The sequence below is a fragment of the Manihot esculenta genome, chromosome 2 (assembly GCF_001659605.2).
Source record: "Manihot esculenta cultivar AM560-2 chromosome 2, M.esculenta_v8, whole genome shotgun sequence".
NCBI lineage: Eukaryota > Viridiplantae > Streptophyta > Magnoliopsida > Malpighiales > Euphorbiaceae > Manihot > Manihot esculenta.
The window spans coordinates 20,200,652-20,228,051 of NC_035162.2; the positions used below are offsets into that span (position 1 = coordinate 20,200,652).

The following is a 27,400-nucleotide window of genomic DNA, read 5'->3' on the forward strand; positions in this document are numbered from 1 at the left end:
CAAATTCAACCTCTGGGCAGAACTAGGCAATAAGGTCATCAGCAAAAAGTAAGTGGAAAATGGGAGGGCTACCTCTATCAAGAATAATGGGTCTCTAGTCTCCCTTATTCACCACATAGAAATGTCATGAGCCCGTCTTTCTATACAATTGATGAATAAGTAAAGGGATAGAAGGTCTCCTTATCTTAAACATATGGTTGGATAAAATTCTTCGGTCAAAACTCCATTCCATATAACTTGCATAGAAATTGAAATTTGAAGGGAGACCTGCTTTAGAAAGTCTCTCCTAGAGGAAGGCCCAACTAATTCTATCATAGACTTTTTTCAAATCTACTTTCATAGCAAGGAAACCTTTAGCTCCTATTTTTTAAAGCATGGAGTGAATGACCTCCTGCGCAATAATGACATTATCTGTAATTCTTCTTTCAAGAACAAAACTGGTTTGGTTGGGGCAATAACCTTAGTAATAATTTTATACATGACAGAGCATAAAGCAATAGTTTGAAATGTTTGATACAAATAGGAATGGGGACTTTAGGGATATGGGAGATAAGAGTATTATTTATATTATCATTAAGGGCACCCCTTGTAGAACTTTGTTTACCTCGGCACAAATGTCCTCACCAATAAGGGACCAATGGTTCTGGAAGAATCTTGGATGAAAGTCATCAAGGCCAGGAGCTTTCTAGGGCATCATTTCAATGAGGCCTTTCTTGACCTCATTAGTGGCTGCCAAAGAGATAAGACTTATCACAAAAATTTGAGAGAGAGTAGGAAAATTACATGTGATTCCATAAACGGGGGTGCAGAATCTCCAGCCTAGAAAAGAAAACGAAAAAAGTTACAAGCATGGCTGCTAAAGTCATTTTGATCATCAATCCACCTGCCTTGGTCATTTTGTAATAACTCAATGCGATTCCTTTTTCTTCTCAACAAAGTTTTGGTGTTAAAGAACGTCTTATTTTTATCCCTTCATTGAATCCAATTTGCTCCAGATGTTTTATACCAGATGATCTCCTCTCGAAGCATGATGATATCTAACTCTCGCCAAAGATCAAGCTCAAGTTTTTGAAGGGCACCAGAGAATCTCACTTCTTGTGTATGTTGGATTCCATCAATGCTGGCCAAGAGCAGATATTTTTTTCAAAACACATTCCTAAACGTACTCATATTCTATGATTTCAACTTAGTCATGAGATTACCGAGATTATTCATAATTAACTCATTAGGAATCCAATTATTTTCCAATAGGGAGTGAAAATCATTATGAGTCATCCAGGTAACCTAAAATCCAAATGGTGGTTTAGTACCTAAAGTAGGAAAAAAAAGTTTTGAAACTTGATGAGAAGAGGCCTACGATCACTTTAAGTGCAGGTAAAAAACACAGGCTTCTGGGTACCTTAACTGGCATTGCTCATTACAAATATCCCTGTCCAGCCATTGCAGCATAGTTCCTCTTTTCCAAGTAAATGTGGGAATCTTATAACCCAAATCAATAAGATGAGAGTTCCAAACCAATAAGCAAAATCAGAAGAAATCCTTATCCTGTGAGATGAGCCACCCCTTCTTTCTTCAGACTTTAGAAGAGAGTTGAAATAACCGGCTAAAAGTCAAAGTCTATTCATAAGCAAAAGAAGTGACTTTATATTTTTCCAAATAAGCTTCCTTGAATAAGCCACTAGGCTCCCATACATAGTCGTTAGATACATGAGAAAGGTATTGTTATCAGAAATAGCCATATGCACAAATTTTCCATTATTGAGAATAATTTGAATATCTCAATTTCCTATCCACAAGAACCATATACCCCAGAGAAACCCTGAGCTTCAAATATGTGAGTGTAAGGGAAACTCGTTTTTCCTATAAATGTATTTGCTTTGTCGCCATTGATTCGTGGTTCCAACAACACAACTAGATCCGACCGATGTTTCTCCACAAATAACTTGAAAGTATTAAAAAAAGGGGAGCTTCATGCTCCTTGGCAGTTCCATATAAACACAGACATATTAAAAATGTAAGAGAAGAGAGAACGAGAAATAACAAAACCAAACCTCAGTCCTGTAGGTAAGGATCCACAAATGGTTCCTTATCAAAATCACTACAAATGTTGACCTGGTCCATATCTTCGCTGTCACCATTTTGGTCTTCCCTCATTTCCTCATCCACGGCCAGCTGAGTGGAGATGGATGGTAAAGCTTTCTACATAAGAACCCCATCACCAGAGAGCAAGCTTGGTATAGAGGAAAAGGGAATCAAATATGAGCTAAGGCTTGTGTTTGGTGGCTTGCTATGCACAATAGTGTTCTTATTTTTAATCGAGGTCCCACTCTTATGGCTTTGGTTAAGGGCCTTCTTATTTATAGCTTTCGTCGAGGGCCCAATACTAACGACAAAATGATTCGTAGGGTCTAAGGAAGTCTTCATGCATGAGATATTTGCATGAGGACTCTACATGGGATTTGACATATGTGGGGAATCTGCTAGCGTGTTGATTTGAAGGAGCATACCTTTTCCTAGGATCTCCACCTTGTCCTTTTTGCTTCGATTGTGCCCCCACCCGATGTATATCTGCCTTTTTAGCATATTTGACCTTCCCTTTTCATGGGTATCCATTATAGGGATAGGCCTAATACTAGCCATAAATAGGGCATCAACTGATTGATTCTCATAAGCTAGAGTTTCTATCTCTGCATCTTTTGTTAAGGAATCAAATCGAGATCCATTACCAGCCTGATTAATGCTCTCCGAAACTTTCCTAGTATGCACTTTCCTTCCTCTACGAGTCACAACCATCCATTCCTATAGGCAGTTTCCAGCATCGGAGGAGTCTACTCTTTTGCATTTAAGCTTCTAGATATCTCAGATCAACCCTTTCTGAAAATGTAAATAGGTATAGAGTGTCTTACCCGTCAATATTTAAAACAAATGTGAGGTAGGTTTTCATACTCAATCAACTGAACTCTACCCCCTAATATCCACTTTAGAGAAAAGCGGCTTAGTGAGATTCATTGACATAACCATTCTCCCATACTACCCTTTTAAAGCCACAGAGGTGGTTTCAACAATTTTAACAAGCTTACCAACTGACAAGCCAACTCCGTGGAGCATTTTCTTGTTGTAAAGATGCAGGGGTAGGCCAGGTAATCTGATCCAAACCGCTACTGATTCCACAACATTGGACGAAACATCAAATGAGGGATGCCATGATTGAATCTATAAGTAGCTTCCTAGCACCACCTAAGGCCCCTTTACAAGGGCTCTGCAGTACCCTTCATCATCAAAAAAGTTGGCCAGAAAGAAGTCATTGCCGAGATCAAGGAGATTGAACTTCATCATATTCAAAAGCTCCTTGAGGCATGTCTCAAGGGTTTTGAAGCCCATCTTTCTTCCTAAAAGGCGATGATAAGAGCTTTGTTCTACTTTCTTACTAGGTTATTCTCCAACTCATCCGAGAAAAAATGACCGGATAAGGGCTTGTCAAATCAATAGTAACTTCCGATTTATTAAAATCAAAATCAGTAAACTGACCTACCAATAATTCATGATCCATATATGCAACTTCTAGAACTTTATCCTTGAAAGACACATCAAATTGCACAAATGAGGGGATGTGATCCCTATGCTTCACCTTCTTTGTGGTGCGATTAGAGTTAGGATTGAAATCATCTAATCCTTTTCGTCAGGAGAGCGAGGGGAGCCATACTCATTTTCTTTATCTAATTTTAATTTTAGTGAACTATTAATTTTGCTAAACTACAATTTTTCATAAAATTTAAAGTAAAAATTAAAAAATTGGCCTTATATTCTATTTGTCCTTTCTTGGACACTTTTTTTAAGACAATAACTCATCTTCCCTCTTTTATATATACTAATTTTATTTACGTGCAACACATGTTTTTTTACTCGTTTTAATTTTTTATATATTTTTATTAATTTTTATTTTGTATTCTTAAAATATTTTTATTTTTTTAAAAGAATATTACTTTTTAATAGTTATAATTTTAATCTTTAATTGTTATAATTAAAATTTTTAATTAATGACTAAATTTTATATTAGTTAAAGATTAAAAAGTTTAATTTTATAAGATATATAAATATTTTAATAGAGTGGTTTATAAATAAGAACTATATAGTTACTTTTAACAAAATAAGAAGCTATTAATAATTTATCCTAAATAAAAATTACAAATATATGAAAATAGGGAAAAAAACTTTGTTATAAAAATTGAATTTATAACTCTTACATTTTCTATGAACATATAAATTTAATTATATCAATAATTAATAAATTTTCTATATAATTTTATTATTAGTTTAATATTTATAAGATAAATAAATATTAATCAAAATAATTTTTTAAATAATTTAATATTTTTATAACCATATACTTTTAACTTATAATGGAAATTAAAAGTAGAGATGCAACAGGTAAATTACTTATAAATATTATTATATTCGAAGCCAAACTCAATTAATATTTTCAATATTCAAATTCATTTTATTTTATATATTTTAATTAATAATTTATATAAAAAATATTTTTAATTAATAATTTTCTTCTAAGAAAATTTATATTTCAAAAAAATTATAATCTATTTTTTAAATGAAAATATATGTAATAAGATAAGAAATAATTGGACAATTCCAGTGTATCTTCTCTATTGAGATAAGTGTATATATATACAGATTACAAGATCTTGTTAAGGTAACTTCTAAGAATCATCAATCAATTAATTAGCCTATGATTATGTAATATCCTAAAATTATGTAATCTCCTATGATTATAAATAGATTATATTCACACTTTAACACTCTCCCTCAAGTTGGAGTATAGACGGTTATCTTGACCAACTTGTTAGAAAGATATTCTATTCGAGACCCATTTAAAGTTTTGATGAGTAGATCACCCAGTTGCTCTCCTGTCTTTACATAACTGATGGAGATTAAAATTTCTTGAATCTTCTCACAGATGAAATGATAATCAACTTCAATATACTTAGTTTATTCATGGTATACTGGGTTGGAAGCAATGTGAAGAGCAACCTAATTATCACACAAAGGTTTCGCGGGTGACGCAACATCCATACTAACTTCCTTCAGCAGATGATTTATCTATAGAATCTCATAAGTGGATTGAACCATGGTCCTGTATTCTGACTCCGCACTGGATCTGGATATCACATTTTGCTTCTTACTTTTTCAAGACACCAGGTTTCCTTCAATAAATATACAGTAGTCTATAGTCGACCTTCTATTACTTTTGAATCTCGCTCAGTCAGCATCAGAAAAATACTCAAGTGCAGTATGTCTATAATCACTATAAAGTATATCGAGTCTAGGAGTCCCTTTTAGATAACATAGAATTTATTCTAGAGTGGTTCAATGTTTCACAGGTGCAGATATGAACTGGCTTACAATGTTTACTGTAAAAGTAATATCTGACCGGGTCATCACCATAAGGTAGTTCAACTTTCTAACCAACCTCCTATACCTCTCTGGATCATTATAAGGGTCTCCGTCATCCTTTGTGAGACATATATTATATTAGGAATCATTGGTGTGCTACATGGTTTAGCTCCCATCTTTCCAGTTTCTACAAGTAAGTTAAGGATATACTTCCTTTGAGACAGGAAAAATTTCCTTTTACTCCTTAAGATTTCGACTCCTAAGAAATACTTAAGCTGACCCAAGTATTTGGTATGAAAACTCTCATGCAAGTATTTTTTGAGAGAAGAGATCCATGTACTATCATTCCCTGTAATGATAATATCATCAACATACACAACAAGGAGAATAACACCAGTATCTGAATTTCTATAGAAGACTGAATGGTTACACTTGCTTTTTTTCAACCCAAATTTTGAACAACTTCACTGAACTTGCCAAACCATGCACGGGGACTCTGCTTCAAGCCATACAAAGATTTCTTCAAACAGCAGACTTTTATATACTCCCTTTAAGCAACAAACCCTGGTGGTTGCTCCATATATACCTCCTCTTGGAGGTCACCATGTAAAAATGCATTCTTGATATATAACTGGTGTAAAGGCCAATGTTGAGAAGCAGCTAGGGAGATGAACAAGCGAACCGAGGTCATTTTTACCACAGGAGAAAAAGTGTCAGAATAGTCAACGCCATAGGTTTGGGCATAATCGTTGACGATAAGACGGGCCTTAAGCCTTACTACGGAACCATCTGGATTGACTTTGATAGAAAAAACCCATTTACAGCCCACAGCCTTCTTGCTAGAGGGTAAATCAACTAGTTTCCAAGTATGATTTTCATCTAGAGCCTTGATCTCCTCAAACATTGCATCATGCCATCCAGAATGGGCTAGAGCCTCTTTAACTGTCTTAGGCAAAGAAATGGAATCTAGAGAGACAATTAAGGAGGTGATAGATTTACACTGACAATTAAGGAGGTGATAGATTTACACTGTCGTTTACCTTTATGAAGACTAATGGAAAGGTCAATGTCACTCGGTAGTGGATCCGATGGCGAAGAAGATTCTAGTGCAGGACATGTATCATCAGGTACTGGTCTCCAAGAGTAAACTTGAACAACTGACATTTTAATAGGAGGCTGAGTACTAGGAGGAATGTTACCATTAGATTATACAGTAGAAAGTATACTCGAAGAGATCCCACTATCATATATGATTCTATAGATGGGCCACTCATCGGCCTCCTCTTGATTAGGAGATATTTGTGTAACAGGATAAAAAAGAAATTTGTTTGGAAAAGGCTATATCTATTGAGACCAGATATTTTTTGAGGTCTAGAGAGTAACGTCGATACCCCTTCTGAAGGCGAGAATATCCCAAAAAAACACACTTCAAAGCTTTAGGATCAAGTTTAGTCACATGAGGTCTGACATCCCGAACATAGCAAGTGCTGCCAAAAAGTCGTAGTTCTAGAGGAAATAATAGCTTCTTAGAAAAGAGGACATTATAAGGAGTATTACCATTTAGTACTGTAGAGAGCATGCGATTAATGAGAAAGCATGCAGTCGAGATAGTATCCGCCCAAAATTACTTAGGAACTTGCATTTGAAACAACAGAGCTCGAGCAGTCTCAAGGAGATGTCTATTCTTCCTTTTAGCTATCTCATTTTGAGCGGGTGTATCAATACATGACGATTGGTGAAGAATACCATGTTGAGTCATATAAGCATGTAATGATTCTGAAATATATTCTTTAGCATTATTGCTCTGCAAAATTTGCACAGAAACATTAAATTGAGTCTTGATTTCAGCACAAAAGGCAGAAAAATGAGAAAATACTTCCAAACAATGTTTCATAAAATAAATCCAAGTCATTCTAGAGTAATCATTCGCAAAAGTGATAAAATATCTAAATCCAGTCTTAGATCCAACCGGACATGGGCCCCCAACATCTAAATGAACTAATTCAAAAGCAGACTCTGCTCGTTTATTGACTCTAGAACTTAAAGAGTTTCGATGATATTTTGCAAAATGACATGATTCACATTCCAATGAAAATACCTCATGAAATTGAGAGCATAACTTCTTTAAAATCCGTAAAGAAGGATGTCCCAACGGACAATGTGCTTCAAATGGAGACACGACACTAGAGCAGGCAACAGACCGAGGCACCCATGCACCCAAAATGTAGAGACCCTCAAATACATGTCCTTTGCCAATAATCTACTTCATCACAAGATCCTGAATGAGATAATGATCAGGAAAAAAGAAAATACAATAATTTAGGTCTTCGGTAAGTTTACTTACAGAAATTAAATTAAAGACAAGATTAGGTAAACTTAGCATAAATGATAGGGTAATAGAAGGGGTATGTTTAACAGTCTCAGAACCCTCAACATTATAGATTAACCCATCAGCTATAATAACAGGAGAAGGTGCTTTATGAGATCGAAAGCTAGTAAAAATATGAGGATTGCCTGTCATGTGATTCATGGCACCAGAATCAATGACCCATTTATATGAAGATGAAATAAGACAAGTTTTACCTGTCTCAGCCACTACTAAAGGCATTGAGATAATTTAACAATATGGGTCTTACTGTCAGAAACCATTTCAACCAAAATCTTATACTCCCATACCTTCAAACGAATTAATGAAAGATACCAAAACGTGAACAGTAGGCTACCACTGAAGAAACAGGCGTAACTTCGAGGTGAGTGAGAAATAAATATTACCCTATACGGGTAACCTAAAAGAACAGGAGCTCTAGGTCTCCAAACAAAATATAAAAAGAAAAAATTTAAATCTCTATGGGAGAGACTCTAATACCATGTAATAAGATAAGAAATAATTGGACAATTTCAGTGTATCTTCTCTATTGAAGTAAGTGTGTATATATATAGATTACAAGGTCTTGTTAAGGCAACTCTTAAAAATTCTCTATCAATTAATTAGCCTATAATTATGTAATCTCCTATGATTATATACATATTATGTTCACACTCTAACAATATATAGAAGAAAATTTCTAAATTATATTATAAAATATATATTTTATATTAAATTAATTATTTATATAAATAAATTTAAATGATAGATACTCAAAAAATAAAATTAAAAAAATAATATTCTTCACAAATAAAAAAAGTATGAACTTAAATTAATTACCATTACACCGAACATAATTTAAAAAATTAAAAAATTAAAAAATTAAAAAATTAAAAAATTAAAAAATTAAAAAATTAAATCATTTATAAATTAAATCATTTATAAATTATCTAACCAATATTATGAAATAATCATATTAAATGGAAGTAATAAATATCGGTTCGATTGAGTTTAATAAAAATTAAAATCCCCAATCATATGCAATCAAGATTCCCAACAGTAAAATTACTGTAAGAAAATATCATAGTTTTAAATAAAAATCAAATTACGATGACAAATTGTATTTCAATATTTGAGCTTATTAAAGAAACAATAATATAAGTAAATGATCTCTTTAAATTTTTGATAAATTTTCAATTATTTACTTAAAATTTTAATAAATCTTTTTATTTATCGAAACTCATAATTTATAATAATGAACAATTAACAATTAATTATAATTAAAAAAAATCAAATTAAGCAGAAATAAAATATATGATCTTCACATTGCTGACAGACATTAAAAGAGACTTCTTTTTTCTCTCTTTCTTCTAGCTTAAACTCTTCTATAAATTTCTATAGATTAGTTGTTATGTTTTTGTTGTTATATTTTTTGGAAAATTATGTGTTTTTCTTCAGCAAGGAAGTTGTTTCTCAATTTTTATGAAGGAAAGAAAAGAAACTGCAGAGAAAGAAATAGAGAAGAAGAAAACATATTGTGATTGAAAAGATGAAAGAAATAAAGCATCACTAATAGGACGAAATCCATCAACCAACTACTGAAAATCATCAATCCAATTAGGTAAAATAAAAAATTCCTTCTTCAAGATATGATAATTATAAGCTTCCAAATTCTGATAATATTAAAGACACTAGCAAAGGTGATACACTCGCTGTTAGGGGAGCAACAAGCAATGATGGCTTGATAATCATGGTCGCCACAAATGGAAATATCGATGGTTATTGAGGTCAAGGATGAGAACTGATTGGTTGTTGGTGAAGATGATGTGTGAAAATGGAGACTCGCACAAATTGGGTATAAAAGTTCTTGTCCCCTTTCATTGACAGGAATATGACAATTTATACACTAGGTTTACGTCTGTTTAGAAAAACTCAATAATGTAAAACTTCCTATACAGTACAAGCCAAGCTTTCTATATTGTAAAAACTAAGCTTCCTATGCTACACAAGACAAAGAAGGAAAAAAAAGATATTTACACACAAATCAAGCCTAAAACCGTAAAGGGTCGACAGGCCATCAAGACATCGGACAGGTTAGTACAGGTCGACAAGTCAGTACAGGTCGACAGGTCGTCAAGACATCGGACAGGTTGGTACAGGTCGACAGGTCATCAAGACTGGTACAGGTTGACAGATCATCAAGACTTCGGACAGGTCGATGCAGGTCATTAAGAGGTTGGACTCTCAAGATGTTTGGTAGACATTGGTTGACAGGTCAATTATAATAGCCCCTCAAAATGGAGCATGAAGGTTCCGAATGCCCAATTTTTTAAGAAGAAAATGAAATTGATCATTGCCCAAGGCCTTAGTGAAGATATTAGCCGACTAGATGGAACTACAAACATCGGCCATGCAAATGTTGCCACTGAGTATTTCATTGCGAATAAAGTGGCAGTCCACTTCGATATGTTTGGTGCGTTCGTGATAGACAGGATTGGCTATAATGTGTAGAGCAACTTCACTATCACAATATAATTGTATAGGCATAGTATTAGACACTCCAAGAGAGATTAGGAGGCCTTTAAACCATTTAAGTTCACAGGTGCAGTGATCATGGACCTGTATTCAGCCTCACATAGGAGTGGGACACAGTCGGCTACGTCTTAGTCTTCCAAGAAATGGGAGAGCCACCCAAAAGAACAAGATAGCCAATGAGAGACCTGCAGGTCAAAGAGTAACTAGTCCAGTTAGAGTCACAGTAAGCGATCAAGGCAAGGTTAAAATTGGCAAGCATCAAGATGCCCTGGCTGGGTTGGCCTTTAAGATAACGGACTACTCGGAGAGCAGCCTCCCAATGAATCTGCAGTGGTCGTTGCATGAACTGTGCAAGAATATGCATACAGTAGGACAATTTAGGCTGAGTAATGGTGAGATAAATAAGATGACTCACCAAGCGCCGATAGAAAGTAGGAGTAGCAAAGGCAGCATCCTTCGCAAAAGCCAGCTTATGATTTTGTTCTAGAGGAGTGGCAGTCGGTTTGAAACCCAGCAAACCAACATCAAAAATTACATATAAGGCATACTAATGTTGACACGGAAAAAGGCCTTCAGCGGTGCGGGTTACCTCGAGTCCTAAGAAGAATTTCAGGGTTCCCAAGACTTTCATGTGGAAACAGAGGCTCAAATACTCCTTGAATTTTTGAACAGTAGAAAGATCATTGCTTGCGATAATAAGATTATTAACATTAACAAGGACAACCAAATGAAGCGATTCAATATGAAGAATGAATAAGGAGTAATCTGAATAGAATTGTTGAAATCTATAGGCTCATAAAAAAGCAGCCAGCTTCACAAATAAAAAATGAGGAACTTGGCGCAAACCGTAGACAGACTTGCGGAGGTGACAGACTTTGCCAGAGGAGGAAGAGCCAAAGCCGGGTGGCATTTTCATGTAGATTTCTTCCTGCAAGTCACCGTGTAAAAAAGCACTATGGATATTCATTTGATGTAATTTCCAATTCTTGGCAACCGTGGCTGCAAGAAGAGTACGCACAGTACCCATTTTCGTTGTGGGTGCAAAGGTGTCCTGATAATCAAGCCCTTTAACTTATTTATTGTCCAAGATAACTATTCGTGCCTTGTATCGTTCAATACTACCATCAGAATTATACTTGATTTTGTATACCCATTTGCTGCTAATTGTGCGCTTCCCAGGAGGTAAAGCTTGACTGTCCATGTACCATTATCCTCTAAAGCTTGAATTTTTGTGCGCATGGCCTCTCTCCATCGGGCATCTTGACAAGCTTCAATATAAGAGGTGGGTTCATGTCCTGCAGTAATCGCTCTCAAGAAACACCTCTGTTGTATAGGGAATTTATCATAACTCACATAATATGCTATAAGGTAAGGGAGTACCTGAAGAAGAAGCTAATGGAGAGGATGAGTACTGCGAGGGGCTTACATTGATCGCATGAGTCACACAGTCTTTTAAATAAATCGAAACCTGCTTAGTTCATTGTCCCCTTCCTAATAGCTCAGAAGCTATATCACTCCATCCGACTTCTTTATTGCATCCCCTTCCTGACTGCTCGGGAGCTATATTGCTCCTTCTAACCTCTTTATTGCATCCCCTGCCTAATTGCTTGTGAGCTACATCACTCCTATCGACTTTCACACTTTTATCAAATTGACATTTGATCATGGCTATAAATTTGTTAAGAACATATGTCCCGTCACTTTTGTGATTGAATAAATAAATCTATATAGCACGCGAATAATCATCAACTATGGTCAAGAAATAACGAGCTCCACAAGAAGCGGGAATTGTATAGGGTCCCCACAAGTCATTGTAACGACCCAAAAATCGGACCGCTACCGGCGCTAGGATCCAGATCGACTTAAGGTCGCCGGGACCCGTAGCAAGCCTAACATACATCCTGCAAACCCGTTTAATCCCATACATGATCATACATATACATAAAAACTGTAAACTTTTTCTTTTCTTTTACCAAGCTTAACCTGTGCATGCACAACCACAAAACATAAACACATACAACTCACATTGTTCATAAACTCACAAAAACCCTATTAACATGCATAAACTCTAACATATGCATTCTTGTAACGACCCGAAAATCGGACCGCTACCGGCGCTAGGATCCGGGTCGACTTAAGGCCGCCGGGACCCGTAGCAAGCCTGACATGAAACCTGTAAACCTGTTTAATCCCATACATGATCAACAATCATACATAAAAATTTAAACTTTTCTTTCATTCATTTCTCATACACCAAACTCAACCTGTGCATGCACTAAAACATAATCATAAACTTGACCCCTCTGTGGGATCTCATCAATGCCCCAATGGGCGATATACATGCGTTGAGTTGGCTAACATCTGTATCATCAATTATCTAGGATCATGCATCAACAAGGGATTACAATACTCATAGGGTCAAGCACATCTATAACCTCAATATACCTCAATATACCTCATATTGCAATCTCTTACATTACATTAGTACAATTGTCATGTCCACAATCTAACTATTACATAGACATACTTCAAAACTCTGGCTAACCTCCTGGTCTACCCTGTACCTGCACATCTGGGGTTAGGGGAGAGGGGTGAGCTACAAAGCCCAGTGAGCAGAATAGTGAAATCATATATTAAAATCTCATGCTTTCATGAAATGCAACACATCACAACAAATCACATCTCGGATGGTATTGTCACCTATAGTCCTCTACATAGTCCAACTGTGCCGGGACGTAGAATGGGTACAACCGGTCTTTCTCTTAACATAACATAACATATCATACAGTCCAACTGTGCCAGGGACGTAGAATGGGTACAACCTGGACTTCCTCTTACATCGTGCCAGGGACGTAGAATGGGTACAACCTGGACTTCCATACCATATCATGCCATAACATCATCATATCATATGAGGACTAAAGGATCATCCAATAACCAATCCACATCAACATCATAAATGCAATGCAACATATTCGTGAATACTAATGCAAACAACCTACTATATCTCATGGCATTCATGATGCGTGGATCATGCTCAAAAATTCATATTTCATTTAATTTAAAACTTAAGGTTTATTCCACTCACCTCTGGCTAGCTCTGACAAACTCTGTAGCAGCTGGCTCACTGCTGGGGTCCTCGGTTCCTCGGGTCCGAACCTACACAGGTGGACTCCAATGAGGGACCAACATACATAAACATAACTCTAATATACTTCCCAAAAACCCCCTAAAACATCATGGAACAACTACATAAAAACATGCAAGAAATGGCTGGACAGGGCACTTTCGGCGGCAGGTTCGGCGGTCGAAAGTCCCTCCAGAGCCGAAAGTCAGGCAGGTTCGGCGGCACCTTCGGCGGCCGAAACTCCCAGACAGAGGCGAAACTCATGCATGTTCGGCGGCACCTTCGGCGGTCGAAAGTGCCAGACAGAGACGAAAGTCTCTTTTCGGGGGCAACTTCGGCAGCCGAAAGGCCTGCCTCCCCAGCCATGTTCGGCGGCCGAAAGCTCCTTCGGCTGCCGAACCTGGTTTCTGCCAAAGGGCAGAAACTTTGGCTCCTTTATGCACATTTGCCTCCAAACTCTTCCAACATGCATAAACTTGTTCTAAAACAAGCGTACATATCATACATTACACCTAGGGGTCTCAAACTAGCATATACCCCAACTACAACACTTCAAACACACAAGAATCAACATACATTGTTCATCAAAACATCAAAACCCATAAACTCATCAACAAGCCTAAACATGCATCTCTACCCATAAAACAACTTAATGCTTGTTTAAAACACATAACAAGGGTGGATCCGAGCTTACCTCTTGAAGAAACGAGAGGAAAGACGATCCTAGCTTTGAGATGGAGAGATTGAGCTCTTTGAACCTCCAAGTACCCAAAACTTGCTCTTTACTCAGAGATCTTCAAAATAGAAGTTAAAACCCGTGAAAATCATGGAAGATCTAAGGAAAACACTCAAGATCGAGGGAGGGGTGGCGGAGACTCACCTTGGCCGACAACGGGGAGAAAAAAACTCGCCCGTGCGGACCTAAGGGACCCTTTTATAGGTGGCTGGCCAGGCCACGTTCGGGGGCCGAAAGTGCCTCCGCATGCATGCCACGTTCGGCGGCCGAACTTGGGTTTCGGCGGCCGAACCTGGACTTCCCTCACTCACGCTTTCGGGGGCCTAACGTGCCTCCAAAACGCATGCATGTTCGGCGGCCGAACTTGACTTTCGGCGGCCGAACCTGGGTTTTCCTCCAAAGACTTTTCATGCAAAAACTCATTAAATTTTCATACTTAAAACCATGAAATACCTTAAAACATTTTATGAAAACATGTTTCTACCCTACTAGAGGCTTCCGACATCCGAGATTCCACCGGACGGTAGGAATTCCGATACCGGAGTCTAGCCGGGTATTACATTCTCCCCCCCTTAAGAACATTAGTCCCCGAATGTACCTCAACTAGCACACATAGCATGGCATAAAACACAACATACATACATAGCACATAAAACTCACAGGGAACTAACCTCAGAAAAGATAAGGGTATTGCTGGAGCATGGACTCCCGTGTCTCCCAAGTGCATTCTTCCAAGTTGTGGTGGTTCCACAGGACTTTCACCATCGGGATTTCCTTGTTTCTTAACTTTCTGATCTGGGTGTCTAGGATCCGTATTGGCTGCTCAACATAAGTGAGATCCTCTTGGACCTCCACATCAGGCTCACTAAGAACCTTGCTCGGATCTGACACAAACTTCCTCAACATTGAAACATGGAAAACCGGATGGATTCTTTCCATTGAAGCAGGTAAATCCAGCTTGTACGACACATTCCCAATCTTTTGCAAGATTTCAAAGGGTCCGATGTATCGTGGGGCTAGTTTACCTTTCTTCCCGAAGCGAACCACTCCCTTCATTGGAGACACCTTAAGCAATACCAGATCCCCCTCCTGAAACTCTAACTGTCTCCTGCGAACGTCTGCACAGCTCTTCTGTCTGCTGGCAGCAGTCTTGATTCTCTCTCTGATTATGGGTACCACCCTGCTGGTGATCTCTACTAGCTCAGGCCCTGCTAAGGCCTTTTCTCCAACTTCCTCCCAACAAACAGGTGATCTGCACTTCCTTCCATACAAAGCTTCATATGGAGCCATCCCAATGCTAGCATGATGGCTGTTGTTGTAGGCAAACTCCACCAAAGGTAGATGCTGCCTCCAAGAACCGCCAAAGTCCAGCACACACATTCTAAGCATATCTTCGATAGTCTGGATGGTCCTTTCTGACTGTCCATCAGTCTGGGGGTGGAAGGCAGTACTGAAATCCAACCTAGTACCCATGGCATTCTGCAGACTCCGCCAAAACCTAGAGGTGAACTGGGGCCCTCTATCAGACACTATCGAAACAGGAACCCCATGCAGCCTGACGATCTCATCCACATACACCTGCGCCAACTTGTCCACAGAGTAGCCACTCCTGACAGGGATGAAGTGAGCAGATTTGGTGAGTCTGTCCACAATCACCCATATGGAGTCCATTCTGTTGGACGCCGCCGGTAACCCCACTACGAAGTCCATAGCTATATTTTCCCATTTCCATTCTGGAATAGGTAGCGGGTTAAGCATTCCAGCCGGCTTCTGATGTTCCAGCTTCACCCTCTGACACACTTCGCAGGCTGACACGAATTGTGCCACTTCTTTCTTCATAGCTGGCCACCAATAAGCCTTCTTTAGATCTTGATACATCTTGGTGGCTCCGGGGTGAATGCTGTATCTTGCATTATGAGCCTCTCTCATAATGTCTCCTTTTAGCCCAATGTCATCTGGTACACATAGTCTGCTCCCATAGCGGAGGATCCCCTTGCTGTCGAATCTGAACTCACTATCATTGCCTGACTGAACAGTCCTGGCAATCTTCACTAACTCCGGGTCCTCATGCTGTTTCTGAGCCACCTGCTCCAGAAACACGGGTGCTACTCTCATCTGGGCCACCAAGGCACCTGTACCAGACAACTCCATCTGTAGACCTTCCTCAAAACTCCTTCACCACTGGCCTCCTCTCTGCCGATATGTGGGATAAACTGCCTAGTGACTTCCGGCTTAGGGCGTCTGCCACGACATTCGCCTTACCCGGATGATACTGAATCTTGCAATCATAGTCACTCAGCAGCTCCACCCATCTCCTCTGTCTCAAGTTCAAATCTCTTTGACTCAGGATGTACTGCAGGCTTTTATGATCTGTGAAGATCTCACATTTTTCCCCATAGAGGTAGTGCCTCCACATCTTGAGTGCAAAGATCACTGCTGCCATCTCCAGGTCATGTGTGGGGTAATTCAACTCATGCTTCTTCAGCTGCCTAGAAGCATAAGCGATCACCTTTTCATTCTGCATCAGTACACAACCCAATCCCACACGGGACGCATCACAAAAGACTGTAAAGTCCTCATCACTAGATGGCAGAGCTAAAACTAGTGCTGAAGTCAACCTCTTCTTAAGCTCTTCAAAACTCTCTTCGCACTGGTCGGTCCACAGAAATTCCTGATTCTTCCTGGTTAACCTGGTCAGAGGAGCTGCTATCTTTGAGAAGTCCTGAACGAACCTCCTGTAGTAACCTGCCAAACCCAAGAAACTCCTGATCTCCGTCACTGAAGTGGGTCTAGGCCAGTTAGCCACAGTTTCTGTCTTCTTGGGGTCTACCTCTATCCCATTCTCTGACACTACATGCCCCAAGAACGAAATGCTCCTCAGCCAGAACTCACATTTAGAGAACTTGGCATACAAGCCATGCTCCCTCAAAGTCTGCAAGACCAACCGCAGATGATGGGCATGCTCCTCTGCATTCCTGGAATACACCAAGATATCATCTATGAAGACAATAACGAAGTGATCCAGGTACTGGCTAAACACTCTGTTCATGAGATCCATGAATGCGGCAGGGGCGTTAGTTAACCCGAACGGCATCACAAGGAACTCAAAATGCCCATATCTGGTCCTGAAAGCTGTCTTTGGCACATCTTCTTCTCTGATCCTCAGCTGATGGTACCCCGATCTCAGATCTATTTTGGAGAAACAACCCGCTCCGGCTAGCTGGTCGAATAGATCATCGATCCTTGGCAGAGGGTACCTACTTTTGGTAGTGACTTTGTTCAACTGCCTGTAGTCGATACAAAGTCTGAGGGACCCATCCTTCTTCCTCACAAACAAGACCGGAGCACCCCAAGGTGAGGTACTCTGTCGGATGAGCCCTTCTCTACCAGCTCTTGCAACTGCTCTCTCAACTCCTTCAACTCGGCTGGGGCCATCCTGTAGGGAGGGATAGAGATCGGTCTAGTTCCAGGCACCAACTCTATCTCGAACTCTATCTCCCTAGCAGGTGGTAAACCTGGAAGCTCATCTGGAAAGACATCCTGAAACTCTCTGACAACTGGCACCGAGGCCGGCTCCCTGACCTGACTGTCTAGCTCTCTCACATGAGCTAAGTACCCCTGACATCCCTTCCTAAGCAACCTACGAGCCTGAAGAGCTGATATCAGACCTCTAGGTGTGCCCCTCATGTCTCCCCTGAAGACGACCTCTGACCCGTCCTGATCTCTGAACTTGACTTCCTTGTCCCTGCAGTCCAAGGTAGCACCATGGGTAGATAGCCAATCCATCCCTAGAATGATGTCAAAGTCTGTCAAATCTAGAACCACAAGGTCGGCGGAGAGGCATCTTCCCTCAACAAAAACTGGACTGTACTGGCAGACCGACACTGCCACCGACGGGTCACACTTGGGTCCACTGACCCATAGGGGACACTCTAACCCAGAGACTATCAGACCCAACCTCTCAATGGCTCTCGGAGCAATAAATGAATGAGATGCACCCGGGTCCATTAATGCATACACATCAGAACACCCAATAACGAGATTACCTGACACCACGGTGTTGGATGTGTTAGCCTCCTGCTGAGTCATGGTGAAGATCCTGGCTGGAGCTGATGGATCTTCACCTCGGGAACCAGAAGAAGAGGCTGCCCCTCTCCCTCTACCTCTGCAACTGCCCTGAGTTGTGGCTGGAACTGCTGGCTGTGCCACACTACCAGAAGCTGTCTGCTGGGGCTGGCCCATAAAAGGCGCTCTAGGACACTCCCGAGCTATGTGTCCCTCCTGTCCACATCTGAAACATGTATTAGTCCCAGCTCGACACACTCCCCTGTGTGGTCTTCCACATCTCTGGCACTCTGTACCATCTGAGCCTGAGCTCGAGCCACCGCCAAATCCCAGACCGGATTTCAACTTGTTCCAAAACTTATTCTTCTTCGACTTCCTGGTGGTGTTATCCCACCTCTTCTTAACTGAGCTCTGAGAAGAGAAACCTGGTCCTCCTCTACCTGGGGTCTTAACCCCTGAAGACTGGGTCACTGACTGCTTCACTGACCCCTCAACTATAGCACTTGCTTCCATTCTTCGAGCCATATCCACCACAGTGTGGAAACTTTCTCTCTCAGCTGACTGAATCAACGAGGAGTACCTGGAATGCAGCTTCATAACATACCTCTTGGCTTTCTTCGTATCTGTATCTAGAGCTTGCCCTGAAAAAGGCAATAGCTCCAAGAATTTATCCGTGAACTCCTCTACACCCATGTGCTCTGACTGCCTCAGTTGCTCAAACTCAATCATCTTCAGTTCTCTGGAACTGTCTGGAAAAGCCCATCCAGCGAACTCATTCGCAAATTCTTCCCATGTCATACCGTCTAGTCTCGGGTCCACATAACACTTGAACCACTCCCGTGCCTTCTTGCACTTTAAAGTGAACCCTGCCATCTGAATGGCCCTGCTGTCACTTGCCCCTAGCTCATCAGTTATTGTCTTCACTACTCTCAGATATTCAAAGGGGTCATCCCCTGACTTGTATTTGGGAGCATCTAGCTTGAGGTAATCTGTCATCTTTACCTTGCTCCCATCAGCTGAGCTAGGTCTAGGAGGTTGAGTAACTGGGGCTGCTGGTTCTGTAGGTGGTGGAGGTGCAGGTGCAGCATTCCCCGAGGTGGGGTTTGCCGGGTTTGGATAGAAGGGTGAGGGTGGGTAAGCTGGGTACTGTGTGTAAGGTGGATAGAAAGGTGGATAAGGCATGTAGGTAGGGTAGGGGTTAAAGCTGGAGTAATCCGATGTACCTCCCATCGGATACCCTGAACCCTGTGGGAAGGGTGGATAATGGGGTGGAAAACCATACCCCGAGGCCTGAACGCCTCCCTGAGACTCCCCTGTCCCTTCTTCCTCCATGCTCACATCCAAGTTCCCATCCCTCCTCTGATCCTCTTCCATAACCTCCCTCACATCTGAAGAACTTCCTCCTCTATCTGTCCCCCTTCTGCTAGCATCAAAAGACCTTCTAGGGTCCCTTGACACCCTTTCTCTGTTGGCTCTACAAGACATTGCCCTAGGCAATGTAGGAGGACGGGCGCTCGTGCCCTCATCCTCAGGTGGCACTCCAGTCAATCGTACAAGACAGGACTCCACATCCAAGACAGGACTCCACATCCTATCCTAGTGGACGTGATCTTCCTATTGTGCTTGACCTTCTAGAACATCTATGAGCCCGACACTCTAGGTCCGACCATATGAACCTAGGGCTCTGATACCATTCTGTAACGACCCGAAAATCGGACCGCTACCGGCGCTAGGATCCAGGTCGACTTAAGGCCGCCGGGACCCGTAGCAAGCCTGACATGAAACCTGTAAACCTGTTTAATCCCATACATGATCAACAATCATACATAAAAATTTAAACTTTTCTTTCATTCATTTCTCATACACCAAACTCAACCTGTGCATGCACTAAAACATAATCATAAACTTGACCCCTCTGTGGGATCTCATCAATGCCCCAATGGGCGATATACATGCGTTGAGTTGGCTAACATCTGTATCATCAATTATCTAGGATCATGCATCAACAAGGGATTACAATACTCATAGGGTCAAGCACATCTATAACCTCAATATACCTCAATATACCTCATATTGCAATCTCTTACATTACATTAGTACAATTGTCATGTCCACAATCTAACTATTACATAGACATACTTCAAAACTCTGGCTAACCTCCTGGTCTACCCTGTACCTGCACATCTGGGGTTAGGGGAGAGGGGTGAGCTACAAAGCCCAGTGAGCAGAATAGTGAAATCATATATTAAAATCTCATGCTTTCATGAAATGCAACACATCACAACAAATCACATCTCGGATGGTATTGTCACCTATAGTCCTCTACATAGTCCAACTGTGCCGGGACGTAGAATGGGTACAACCGGTCTTTCTCTTAACATAACATAACATATCATACAGTCCAACTGTGCCAGGGACGTAGAATGGGTACAACCTGGACTTCCTCTTACATCGTGCCAAGGACGTAGAATGGGTACAACCTGGACTTCCATACCATATCATGCCATAACATCATCATATCATATGAGGACTAAAGGATCATCCAATAACCAATCCACATCAACATCATAAATGCAATGCAACATATTCGTGAATACTAATGCAAACAACCTACTATATCTCATGGCATTCATGATGCGTGGATCATGCTCAAAAATTCATATTTCATTTAATTTAAAACTTAAAGTTTATTCCACTCACCTCTGGCTAGCTCTGACAAACTCTGTAGCAGCTGGCTCACTGCTGGGGTCCTCGGTTCCTCGGGTCCGAACCTACACAGGTGGACTCCAATGAGGGACCAACATACATAAACATAACTCTAATATACTTCCCAAAAACCCCCTAAAACATCATGGAACAACTACATAAAAACATGCAAGAAATGGCTGGACAGGGCACTTTCGGCGGCAGGTTCGGCGGTCGAAAGTCCCTCCAGAGCCGAAAGTCAGGCAGGTTCGACGGCACCTTCGGCGGCCGAAACTCCCAGACAGAGGCGAAACTCATGCATGTTCGGCGGCACCTTCGGCGGTCGAAAGTGCCAGACAGAGACGAAAGTCTCTTTTCGGGGGCAACTTCGGCAGCCGAAAGGCCTGCCTCCCCAGCCATGTTCGGCGGCCGAAAGCTCCTTCGGCTGCCGAACCTGGTTTCTGCCAAAGGGCAGAAACTTTGGCTCCTTTATGCACATTTGCCTCCAAACTCTTCCAACATGCATAAACTTGTTCTAAAACAAGCGTACATATCATACATTACACCTAGGGGTCTCAAACTAGCATATACCCCAACTACAACACTTCAAACACACAAGAATCAACATACATTGTTCATCAAAACATCAAAACCCATAAACTCATCAACAAGCCTAAACATGCATCTCTACCCATAAAACAACTTAATGCTTGTTTAAAACACATAACAAGGGTGGATCCGAGCTTACCTCTTGAAGAAACGAGAGGAAAGACGATCCTAGCTTGGAGATGGAGAGATTGAGCTCTTTGAACCTCCAAGTACCCAAAACTTGCTCTTTACTCAGAGATCTTCAAAATAGAAGTTAAAACCCGTGAAAATCATGGAAGATCTAAGGAAAACACTCAAGATCGAGGGAGGGGTGGCGGAGACTCACCTTGGCCGACAACGGGGAGAAAAAAACTCGCCCGTGCGGACCTAAGGGACCCTTTTATAGGTGGCTGGCCAGGCCACGTTCGGGGGCCGAAAGTGCCTCCGCATGCATGCCACGTTCGGCGGCCGAACTTGGGTTTCAGCGGCCGAACCTGGACTTCCCTCACTCACACTTTTGGGGGCCTAACGTGCATCCAAAACGCATGCATGTTCGGCGGCTGAACTTGACTTTCGGCGGCCGAACCTGGGTTTTCCTCCAAAGACTTTTCATGCAAAAACTCATTAAATTTTCATACTTAAAACCATGAAATACCTTAAAACATTTTATGAAAACATGTTTCTACCCTACTAGAGGCTTCCGACATCCGAGATTCCACCGGACGGTAGGAATTCCGATACCGGAGTCTAGCCGGGTATTACAATTCTACCCCATAAATCAACTTAAAACTTACTTAAAACATACAAGAAGGGTAGGATCTAAGCTTACCTCTTGAAAATCGAGAGGAAAGACGATCCTAGTTCGGAGATGGGGAGAAATCAACCCTTTGGTCTCCAAGTTCTCAAAACTCGTTCTTTGCTCGAAAATCTTCAAAACCAAGTTGAAAACTCATGAAAATCATGAAAACTCGAAGGAAGAAACTCAAAATCGACGAGGGACGGCGGAGAACTCACCTTGGCTGAAAATGGGGAGAAAAGCTCGCCCGTTTCGGACAGGGGACCCCTTTATAGGTGGCTGGCCAGACCACCTTCGGGAGCCGAACGTGCCTCCGCATGCATGCCATGTTCGGCGACCGAACCTGGATTTCCCTCTTATGCCTTCGGGGGCCTAAAGCACTCCCGAAGCGCATGCATGTTCGGCGGCCGAACATGAGGTTCGGCGGCCGAACCTGGATTTTCCTCCAAGGTTATTTTCATACAAAAACTCCATTTCTTTCTTTCTTAAAATCATAAAATACATTAAAACATTTTATAAAAACATGATTTTACCCTTCTAGAGATTTTCGACATCCGAGATTCCACCGGACCGTAGGAATTTCGATATCGAAGTCTAGCCGGGTATTACATTCTCCCCCCCTTAAGAACATTCATCCCCGAATGTTCCTCAACTAGCACATGCAAGGCATTCAACATAACATACATACAAAAGACATAAAACACATGAATGTAATACCCCTTGTAGGTGGATTTAAAGTATCCCACATCAGAAAGAGGTTGAAAGAGTGGGGGCCTTATAAGGTCAAGCCCTGGACACCCCAGTGGACGCATTTTGGGAAGACAGGGTAGTAAATCCCTTGACCCAAAAACAAAACCGTGAGGGGAAGGACGCTGGGCATGAACCCAAAGCAGACAATATTCACTGGTGTGGACCCAGAGGATGTTATGATTGGTATCAGAGCCTGGGCCTCATGAGTACGGTATGCTGAGCGAGGACGCTCAGGCCTTATGAGGGGAAGAATGTAATACCCCTTGTAGGTGGATTTAAAGTATCCCACATCGGAAAGAGGTTGAAAGAGTGGGGGCCTTATAAGGTCAAGCCCTGGACACCCCAGTGGACGCGTTTTGGGAAGACAAGGTAGTAAATCCCTTGACCCAGAAACAAAACCGTGAGGGGAAGGACGCTGGGCGTGAACCCAAAGCGGACAATATTCACTGGTGTGGGCCCAGAGGATGTTACAATCATAGTGTATCAAATCAAAACACTCTGTTGCTTTATTATTACTAGAAAAGAAAGCCTTTCTCGTTTGTTTTGTTCGAAAATAAACTTCACAAGTTTTATTAGTTTGTCTATCCAATCAATTAGTTTCTAAAATCAAGCCTGTCACCTTAAATGACGGATGTCCCATTCTATTATGCCAAAGCTCAAAGGTTCCTCCACTACTCAGCTTGCAAGCATGAACTCAAGTGACTCCTTTGAGAAGGTAAAGCCCCTTTCGTTGCTCACCCACTCCAATCAAAATCCTCAAATTTGGGTCCTGTATAGTACATATTTTGTTAGTGAGTTGAATAACTAAATTTGAATCATTAAGAAGCTGAGAGACAAAAATTAGATTGCATTTTAGATTGAGAACAAAAATAACTCGTCGTAATTTTAAATTTCCGCCAAGCAACATGGTTCCTTCTTTGACTGCCGTTATTTTCTCCCCATTAGGCAATCCAACCGAGCATGATGCAATGTCATGTAAGTCGATTAGAAAAGCCTTAGTTCCTATCATATGATGGGAGGCTCCTGTGTGAATAATCCAAGGAAAATTTCTTTAGTTGCATGTTAACCTCTCATTAGTATTCTAATGAGAGTTTAACATACCTAGCAGAGCAGCCCATTGCTCATCGTTTGGTCCGTTCAACCCCTTTCAATATGCATATGTCATTGCTTTTTGTCCAGTATCAACTGCAGCTGCTTGCGCTGCGTGTGCACGCACAACACCTCCTTTGTTACGTCTTCCTCCAGTCCCATGCTTTTGAGTACTACCACGCACACTTGAGTTTCCACAAGGCCAAGCACCCCACCATTCTTAATACCCTATTAACTGAAAATAACTTTCAGTGTCATAACCCTTTCAATTGCAATGAGAGCAAATAGAAGTTTTATCTTTATCCCCTCTTGGATTCCGAACACTAGCCTGAATTACAAAACTCATGGAGTTGCCCCGTTCATCTTTGCTTCTCGTCACAGTTCTCACTCGCTCTTGTTGAACCACCATAGCACAAGTATGATTCAAATTAGGCAAAGGGTCAGTGCTCAAGACATGGGACTATACAGTACTATAACCTTCTTCTTCCAAGTCCATCAGAAACTGATGAACTCTTTTTTCTTTACACTTTTATTCCATTTTAATGGTAAGATTGCATTTGAAGCCTGCACATGCACACTTCGGTATCTGATCATAGTTATTAATCTCATCCCATAAGGTTTTGAATTTACCGAAATAGAAAACAATGGATTGACCATCCTGCCTACAGTTTGCTAGGTTAGATCTCAACTGCTGCGTTCGTGGTCCATTTCTAATTGGGAACCTCTACTTAATATTTTTCCGCAGATTCTTCACCTTTTCGGTAGGAGAGATAGTCGATAAAAGTGTTGGTTCAATAGTATTGAATACCCAAGAAACCAATATAGAGTTAACTATCCACCAATATTTGAGTTCTGATGCATTGTTCTCTAGTTGTTTGACAGATCCATTGATAAAGCTATATTTCTTTTTGGCTCTCAGCGCAGTCTGCATGGCCCTTGCCCATTCTTTGTAATTTTCTTCTTTTAACTTCACTTGGGTAATCAAATTGCCTGGGTTGTCAATGGAATTTAGTGTATAAGGATTGAAAGAGTTCTTCTTTTCAACTTCTATAGCTCTGATACCATGTGAAAATGGAGACTCGCACAATTTGAGAATGAAAGTTCTTGCCCCCTTTTATTGTCCAAAATGTGACAATATATACACTAGGTTTACCCCTGTTTAGGAAAATCCAAGAATGCAAAACTTCATATACAATACAAGCCAAACTTCCTATACTATACAAACTAAGCTTCCTATACTGTACGAGCCAACAAAGAAAAGAAAAGATATTTACATATAAATCAAGCCTGAAATCGAGATGGATCGATAGGTTGTCAAGATATCGGACAAGTCAGTACAGGTCAACAGGTCGTCAAGACTTCGGACAGGTCAGTGCTGGTTATTAAGAGGTCGGACCCTCGAGACGTCTGGTCGAAATTGGTCAACAGGTCGCTTCCAATATGATAAAATTAATTTTGGGATTGCAGGAGAGGATTGTTATTTATAGAGGAAATTAAGATTTTTAAAGGAAACGAAGATTTAATTGAGAATGAAAATGACGTTTAGAGAGGAATCGATTGCTTGATAATCATGGTTCCAGAGAGAAAGAGGATTACCATGGGAAGAGGAAATGGAGATTGATTAAGAATGGAGTTATGTTGTACATGAGGAGAAATGTGAATAGGTGATTAGTAAAGATGACTAATAGTAGGGTATAATAAAAATAGACATTTTGAGTTAATTGTTTATCTATAAGTTTCGTACTTCGATAGACCAAAAACTTTATTAGAGGTTTAAGTGAACAAATAAAAATCTGTCTGGAATTTAAAGAGGCTTTTACCAATTATATATATATAGTCTGTGTTCAGTTCTCAACAAACTGAGATGCAAATATACAACCTCAATATCATTTGAATTTATCAAAGGAACAATAAAAATCAAACAATCCAATTCCAAGTGATAATTAAAAATGCAAAATAGTGCATATAACATGCTTTAGAATCATAGATTTTCAATCTGTCATCATGGAATTTTTCAAAAAAATAAAATGCAGATTTTAATGAAATACAAGATGGAAATAATTAAAGAAGAAACGCATTATAGCATCTCATTGCATCTCAGATGATCTCTCGTCATTTGTAAATCCACAAAATAAAAGAACTAGCTCTAAATCAGGTCATGAGTCCTATCTACTTCTAGTTGACTGCTCTATGATGGACCTCCCTGTTTTTTGCTTGTTCAAAAGATGTTCATCTTGAATATGCTATTACTGAGGTCTTAAAAAATTGTCAAAATCCATCATATGTGTGAGATTTTGCCAATATGGTATAAAGCAAAGAAGAAAAAATAATTAAACCAAGACCACCAAAATAGAAAAGGAAGAAGAAGCAATAAAAAAGAGAAGAGAGAATTAGTGGGGCAAGTGGTGGTAAAGAAAAAACATTATTAGGTTAGGGGACTATTACATATATATACTACGATGTAATAATGTATTTTACTAATTTCAGCTCCATTCTACTTTTTAATTTTTGATTAAAAAAATAAACCGAAAATTAAAAACTCTATAAAATACTAATCGAATCACACCAATTTAATTATAAAATCAAATATAACTGATTTAGTTCGATTTATTTTTTCAGTTAGCATTGAAAAGTGCTCAGTCCTAAACCAAATCGAACTATGATTAGGGCATATTAAGCTAAATATGCAATATGTAAGCAACCAACCTAGCAAATACGCGATTAATCTTCAACTCAAGTACCAGTAAGTAAGATATCACAATTTAAATCAGGAAAATTAAGGAGTTGATTCTTCAATTTAATTCAAAAATATCTCAAGTAATAAATTTCAACACAAGATACATTAAACTACAGAAGTGCTGAAATTTAAAGGGAATAGGGATAAGAAAATAAAAAATAAATGCTTTATAGTGATTCGCCTCATTAGCCTAAAATTAAATTTATATTAAAATAACAATAATTAAATATATATATATATATATATATATATATTCTCTTATTTTTAATATGTAATTAATTTTCAAATAATTTTAATAAATAAATTAAAATTTTGATTTATTTTAAAATAATTAAAAATTAATTAAATATTATAGATTAGAGAATATATGTGTTTTAAATAAAAATTGAGAGAATTTTATATTGTAAAATGAAGTTTATGTAACTTACTGTTATGTATTCCAAATTAGTGTATTGTACGTGTAAAATATTTTTAGTGAACATATAAATTTGTAGAGTTTAAGTAGTAAAAATAAAAGGATA

The 27,400-nt window shown here is 39.9% G+C and overlaps 1 protein-coding gene across 5 annotated transcripts in view; it reads left to right on the top strand.

Moving 5' to 3' along the window:
* LOC110607529 (disease resistance protein At4g27190) overlaps window positions 1-27,400 on the top strand; it is a 41,574-nt gene that overhangs the window by 6,545 nt on the left and 7,629 nt on the right. The window lies entirely within an intron of this gene.